The following is a 6723-nucleotide window of genomic DNA, read 5'->3' on the forward strand; positions in this document are numbered from 1 at the left end:
ATCCAGGGCTGACACAGCACAGAATGGGGCAGAACGAGGCCTGGATGCGCCGTGGTACCCAGGAAAAGCACTCCCCCTCCTGACTGTTTGGAGACCCCGCATGCAAGTTGGAGGACCGAAAGGAAGTCTCGAAGGTCTCCCTCTCTGATAGAAAAGAGTAGCCAACTTTCTGGTCCTCTGTTTCCGTTGAGATTCTGTTCAAGTGTCCCAGCTCGGCTTCTGCGGGTGGCTGAGCTTCTAATGGCTCCCTGCGTTCTTGTCTTTTCCTCTCCAAACCTTCCGTCCGTTTCCCCCTTCTGGGGTGGATGGGCGCTGTCATTGCTTCTACCTTCGAGACAGATTGATGAAAAGTCTGGACCATCGACTCCTTTCCTCTCTTTGGTTCCGTGTCTCTCTCTGGCTGTGTCCCTCTCTTTTCCTTTCTCGATTCAGTCTGTGTCTTCCTCTTTCTCTCTCGTGTGTGGATGGATGGATGCTAGGAATGCACATGTATATGATTAGATGAGGGTTATGTTTTAGGGATAGGTTAGAGGGAGAGAAAGGCTTTAGGTCGGAGTTGGTCATGGGGGAAGGGTCAAGGGTGGTGGTGGTGTTTCTTGGAATCTGAGTGCTGTGCATTCTTCGTCTCTTTCCATATGAACCCCTTCTCAGACACACCACTTGCAAGGAGTCTCTCATGTTCCGTTTCCTATCTTTTGCATTTGTGAATGCTTAGCTTCTCTGTTGTGAAGAGGTTCCATTGGATGGAAACCCATTGGTGTACTTGGTTTCCCTCTTTCCCTTACTTGAAGAGACCCATTTCTACCTCCGCCCAGCAAATGGCAAGGAGACTCTGATGTTAAGGAGCCTTTGACCTACGCTTCTTTCTAGCTATCTCATGACATCAGTCTTTAGGGTGAGGTTTTTCCCCGATATTGAGGTGGTGTGAGATCAAAACCAATAGCGTTCTTCAGATGTAGCTGTCTGGTTTTCCCATGGACATTGATTGAAGAGGCTTTCTTGTTCCCATTTGGATATTCTCCCCTTCTGTGTCAGAGATGAGTTGACCTTGGATGCCGGGGTTTGTTTCTGGACCCTCAACTTTATTCCATCGATCTGGATCTGTGTGTGTTGTTGTATTCCCAATAGCATACTGTCCTGCTGCTGCCGCTGCGGCTAAGTCACTTCAGTCGTGTCTGACTCTGCGCGACCCCATGGCCTGCAGCCTACCAGGCTCCTCCGTCCAGGGCATTTTCCAGGCAAGAGTACTGGAGTGGGTCGCCATCGCCTTCTCCGATACTCTCCTGAGGATCCTAGTTTGGTCGTCTAATTTCCTTTCACACAACCTTGGACGTCCGTATCGGGGCTTTTTTGTCGGATTGTATTGACAATTTAGGCTCTTTTCTGTTTCCGTAACCCCTTTTGCAATTCTTTGTTCGGTGCGAACATGCATTGGCATTTTGGGAGGAATAGCATCGAAGCTGTGGATTGCCTTGTGGGGCTGTGACATCATTTTCCCAATAGGAATTCTTTCAAGCCCTGAGCACAGCTTCTCTTTCCAGTGATTGGTGTGGGCTTGATCTTCTTTCTTCCATCTCTCGCCGTTTTGTGAGAACAGGTCCTTCCTTCCCTTCTGGGTTAGATGGACTCGTGGGTATCACTTCAGTGAATGGCATTGTCAGTGGGGGTGATAATTCCCTTCTCATTGGAAGACTTTGCTGTGAGTATTAGAAGTGCAAGTGATTTCTCTTCCCCTTCCTCCCTGTCCATCTCTCAGAGCCACCGGGAAACAGAGGCCTCATCCAGGGTCACACAGGCCTGAGGGAGTGCAACTAGACTGTTGTTTCTTCAGGCCCTCAGTGCTGGACATCATCCGGGATACTCTGTGTGTGTCTTCCTCAGTCTGGCGTCCCTTCAGACCTTTCCCTAGTTTTCACAGGCTTGTTGTGTTGGTGTTCTTTGTCTGTTTGGAGACACGTCCTTGAGAAGCTTTGTGTTTCCACTCATTCGTCTCGCGATGTATGACCTGTCTTTTGCTTTTGTAATGAGGTCTTTCCCACGGTAGATATCTTTGATTTTGCAAAGTCCACTGTATTCTCTGGGTTGTTTTGTGGACTGCCTTTTAGTTTTGTGTGTGAAGACTCAAAGCACGTGTCCGGTTTCTGCTCATTGTTCTTCTAGATTTGTGACAAGTTTTCATGGAAACTTTGTCTAGGGATAACTGGAAGTGAACTCGGTGTAAGGTGTCAAGTCTCCATCTCCATTCATGTCATGCCCTGCAGTTTCCAATTCCCTGTTCCTGAGTGGTTTTGGAGACCTTGTGGGAAGTTTGGTTGCATCGGAGTTTGCATTTCCACCTTGAGTAGATTCACACTGTTCTGCCCTCAGGGACACTGTCAAGGGGGAGTGAGGAGCAGCCTGCACTTGCAGCAGTGACCACACGGTGGGGCGAGTGCTGCTGTCCCCTCTGGGAGCCCCAGGCCACAGGCATCCCAGTGAGGAGCCAGCTCTGTGCTCAGCTGAAAGGAGTTATTCTCTCAGGAGCCTCTGAGCCCTTGCCTTTGGATCACCCAGGGTGGGCATTTACTGTGACAGAAAAAAATTGCCCTGAATTCCATGGACGGAAGAGCCTGGCTGTGTAGAGTTCGTGAGTTGCCGTGAATCAGACACAACTGAGGACACAAAAACTCAATAGACTAAAACACTTTTTGGGGGTGGGGGTAGTGAAAGGGGGTGATGTGGGGTTTTTTGTCTTATATAATAGCCAAGGGAAATCTAGTTTAAACCTAAATTCACATAGATGGGAAAGGTATAGCTCTCCGTCACCCTATTAAAAAAAAAAAAAAAAAAACGACTTAACTTTTCTGAAAGTTTATTTAGTAGCTTCCTTGAGCAGTTCATTGTGAAGCATTTTTTTTTTTTTCTGTGACATTGGCCTCATTAAAAAGTACGGTTTGCGTTTACTGGATAATTTTGTTCATTGGTTTGTTAGGGAATCTTGGTAATATTTGAGTTTCCTGGGGAGCATGGTCACATGACCTGGCCCTGGCCAATCGGTGCGTTCCACCTCCCTGGCCACTGTGATTGGCTCCGGACTGGGGCAGTGCCCAATCGGGGCCCAGGGCCGGGCCTCACGTTGGAAGCCAGGGGAAGACGAGCTCTCGTCCTGCTGGGGTAGGGGAAGGGGTGGGGCCGGGGGAGGTCAGGCTCCAGCAGTGGGAGGGGCTTGAGGTCCGCCTGCGGCAGTTGGTGACCTTCCTGCTCCCCTCAGGGCAGAGCCGCCGGCCTGAGAATGAGGGCGCTGCTGAGCCCAGGGGCTGGGATGGCCCGTTGCTGCTGTGGTCCCAGAGCTCCACCCGAGACCTGAGGGAGGCCGTCTGCCCGTGAGTCCTCTCCCGCTTGTCTGTCAGCTTGTTTGAAGCATGCTGGGTTTTCTGCCCAGCTGGCTAAGGGGAGTCCCTGGAAATGCAAGGGTGTGGGTTTTGGCAGACTTCAGGGAAGACATGCCAGATGAGCCTGGGAGACTCCAGCTTAATCTGGATTCAGGAGATATCTCTTCGGGCCAGCTAGTAATTGTAGGATAAGCCTAATGAGTCTTCACAGGATGAAGAGAGTAACGTGCCAAGGTAGCAATCGATGTCCTCCTTCGAGAGGATGAAGCTGGTGCTCAGAGAAGGGGGGAACTTGGCCACAGCAAGGAGGTGTGCACCCAGACAGAACCCCCAGATCCGGCCATTTGAGCTCAGGGAGGCCAGTGGTGTGGCTTGTCCCTGTGGCAGGGGCCGAGGCACGCAGCCCACCCTGATTCCTGCGGGGGCCTGACTTGGGAAGTGCCATCTGGTAGCTTTGAGACTCACCAAACCAAATTGCACTGGAGAGGGGAAGGACACCTTCCTTCATCCACCCCCCACCCCCGCCGGATTCCCACATACCCTGACCCCTTTCTCTGGATTTCGGAGCCATTTCCAGAGTCCCGCTCATATGACCTCATTCGAAGTGCACTGTGGACGAGCTGCCATCTGCAGCTGCTACCACAGCAGCCAAGGGCTTCAGCTCCCGAGTACCTCCCTTCCTTTGGAACTTGGGGGCCCTCTACTCCCCACTTGCACACCACAGACCTTTGCTGAGGATTGTGGGGACCCTCACTCAGTTTGCAGCACGTTGTAGCCATCCCTGTCCTCTCAATACCTCCCTTGCAACTCAGCTTGTGAGCTCCTTTGGAGCAGCGTGGCCCACCTGGCTGCAACGGAAGAGACACAGCTGACAGGGAAACAACAGCTTAGATCTGACAGCCGGAAAGCTCTGTCAAAAGGGACCTCCCTCTTCACACCGTAGAGGCTGTAGGAGCCGCCAGGGTTTGGGAACCAGTGCTGGGGCCAAAATGACTCCACAGCTGTTTTCCTTCCTGGGGAGGGTTCTGGCTCCAGTGGGAATGGCTCAAGTCTCCTAAGGTTCTGAAAGCCCACTGTGTGCAGATTCACGGTACACAGAGAGGAGAAGGTGGAGTCCTGCCCTGGAGGTGGGCACAGCTCACGGATGAGCCAGGCAGGCAGGCAGGCAGGCAGGGCATGAGAACACCTGAGCTGCCTTCATGAGTGAATGGTGTGGGGGCAGAGGAAGAGAAGCCGGTCTGCTCCCTCATGTGGTGCCCAGGGCAGGTTGTCCCCAGAGGAAACCCTTACGACGGTGAGGACTATCACTGCTGTTTCCCAAGGGGTTCCGTCGGTGCGTGTCTTCCCCGGAGCGGTCAGGCCGTCTCTAAAGTACACTGGCCATGGGCATTGCCTCTCCTTGGAACTTCCCATGTGTTTCTCTTTTTTATGGAACAGTGATTTTTTAGAGGGGTTCTGGGCCACAAGGTTGTTGGGTCATTTTCTAGCCTTCTGTCGTGAAGAACGCTTTCCTGGGCGTTGGGGTGGTTTGTTGTTCCAGCTCCCTTTCTTGGCTTCTTTTGGGAGCTGGTGCAACAAGAGGAGCTCAGCCTCTGCCTTCTGGCTGAGATGTCACCCTTCAAACAGCAATGCCTGCCTGGAGATAATGATGGCATTTGCCAAAAGGGCTTCGTTTGGCACATGATATCTTGAAAGGACGTACACCGTCCTTTCAGCTATCAAAGGCTAGTTCAAATGACATACAAATGAGAACTCTCCAATGGAGTCTTACAGTAGGTGGAGAGTCCGAAAAAAACTCCTTCAGTCATTTCACTGAGAGTCATTGATTGGGGACACCAAGAATATAGGAAGGAATGCAGAAAGAAAAGATGAAATTGTGTTCAGGATCGGGGGGAGGGATGAACAGGGCGTGCTTGCCTTGAATCCAGGCTTTGTTGGGGGGTGGGGCATAAAGATCGAACGGGTCTGAAACTACAAAGTGGGATGGTAACACAGTATCACCAGAGTTACACAACAGTGTTCCCAAATTGCAACAATGATGACAAAGTTTACTAATCCCAACTTAACCAAGAGAAATACAGGAAACCATACACAAAATAAAACATCACCAGAAAGGTGGAAACAAACCAAATGCAAAGCAGTTCAGGGGAAAGGAACTCCATGTCCCCTGGGGGCAGACCGAGTTGCCGGCGTCCACGGTGAGCAGACAGGGATGGAGGCTGCAGAGCCGACCGCTCCCCTGGACGTGGTGTTTCCGGCAAGGGCTCTGGGTCTCTGCCCAGAGCGGGGGCTCGTTCTTCCTGCAGGGGCGAGTGAGTCATCGTCGGCGTCTGGGTGTTGCGCGGGAGCCAGGGCAGGCTCTCCCTGCCGAGGCGGTGACTCCTCCTCTGCCTCGGGTTCTCCTGCCAAAGCCCGAGCAGGTACAGGTGCACGTGGAGGTGGAGGTTCTGGCTGAGGGGGTGGGACATCAGTGCCTGGGGCTGGGGGCCCTGCAGGCACGGAGATCCGATCTGCCCGGTGTGCTGGCCAGTACCCAGCTGGCCTGGTGTCTCTGCGAGGACAAGTCTCGGTTCTCCATCTGGCCTCGGTGGATCCCTGGGTCCTGCACCTGGAGCCACCACCTCTGTAGGGACAGGTCTGGGAAGTAGAGCCTGGTTCCAGTTGGAGGCCAGTGCTAGAGCTGGGGGAGAAGCAAAGTTTGCCCACAGGCCAGCCTTGGCATGTGCGTATCCCGGGACAGAAAGCTTCCAAGAGATTCCCAAAGAATACCCAGGGTCGGATGTCTTTTGGGACTGAAGTGTGCAAGATGGGGGTGGGGGTGTGAGGCCAGCGCTTGCTGCAGGCCCAGCAGCATCTTTCGGGGACTCGTCCGTGTGTAGCTCAGCACCCCCTCCCCACACACTCCCGTGCACCAGCCCCAGCGTCCTCACCTCTGTGCTCTGGCGTGCTGGGCTCCAGGTCCTCCTGCTGCCTCAGAGGCCGGGGTTCTCGGGACTCTGGGTCGGAGCCGGGTGTGCTGAGCTCCGTGGCAGCCTCAGACTGGGCCGCCGGGTGTATCCTGGGCGGTGTCTCGGCAGCAGGCCTTCCCCGCCTCCGCTTCGCCCCCGGTGGGGCTGATGCCTCCGTGGGCACGCTCACCTGGAGCCTGCACTGGGCCTCACGGGCGGGGGGGTGGTGCTCCGACCCCTCCCTCCGGGAGGTGGACGGGGTGTCCCCGTCCTCGGCCTCATCACGTGGGAAGCTCTGCAACGACAGTGACCGTCAGCCAGCCGTGCTGGGAGTTTTCCGAGCTGGGCCTGGCCAGTGGAGCCGCTGCTTCTGCCTGCTCGAACTTCTCTTCCCAGAAGGGTCA

The sequence above is a fragment of the Giraffa tippelskirchi genome, chromosome 7, assembly GCF_054371585.1.
Source record: "Giraffa tippelskirchi isolate mGirTip1 chromosome 7, T2T-mGirTip1v1.2.pri, whole genome shotgun sequence".
Taxonomy (NCBI): Eukaryota; Metazoa; Chordata; class Mammalia; order Artiodactyla; family Giraffidae; genus Giraffa; species Giraffa tippelskirchi.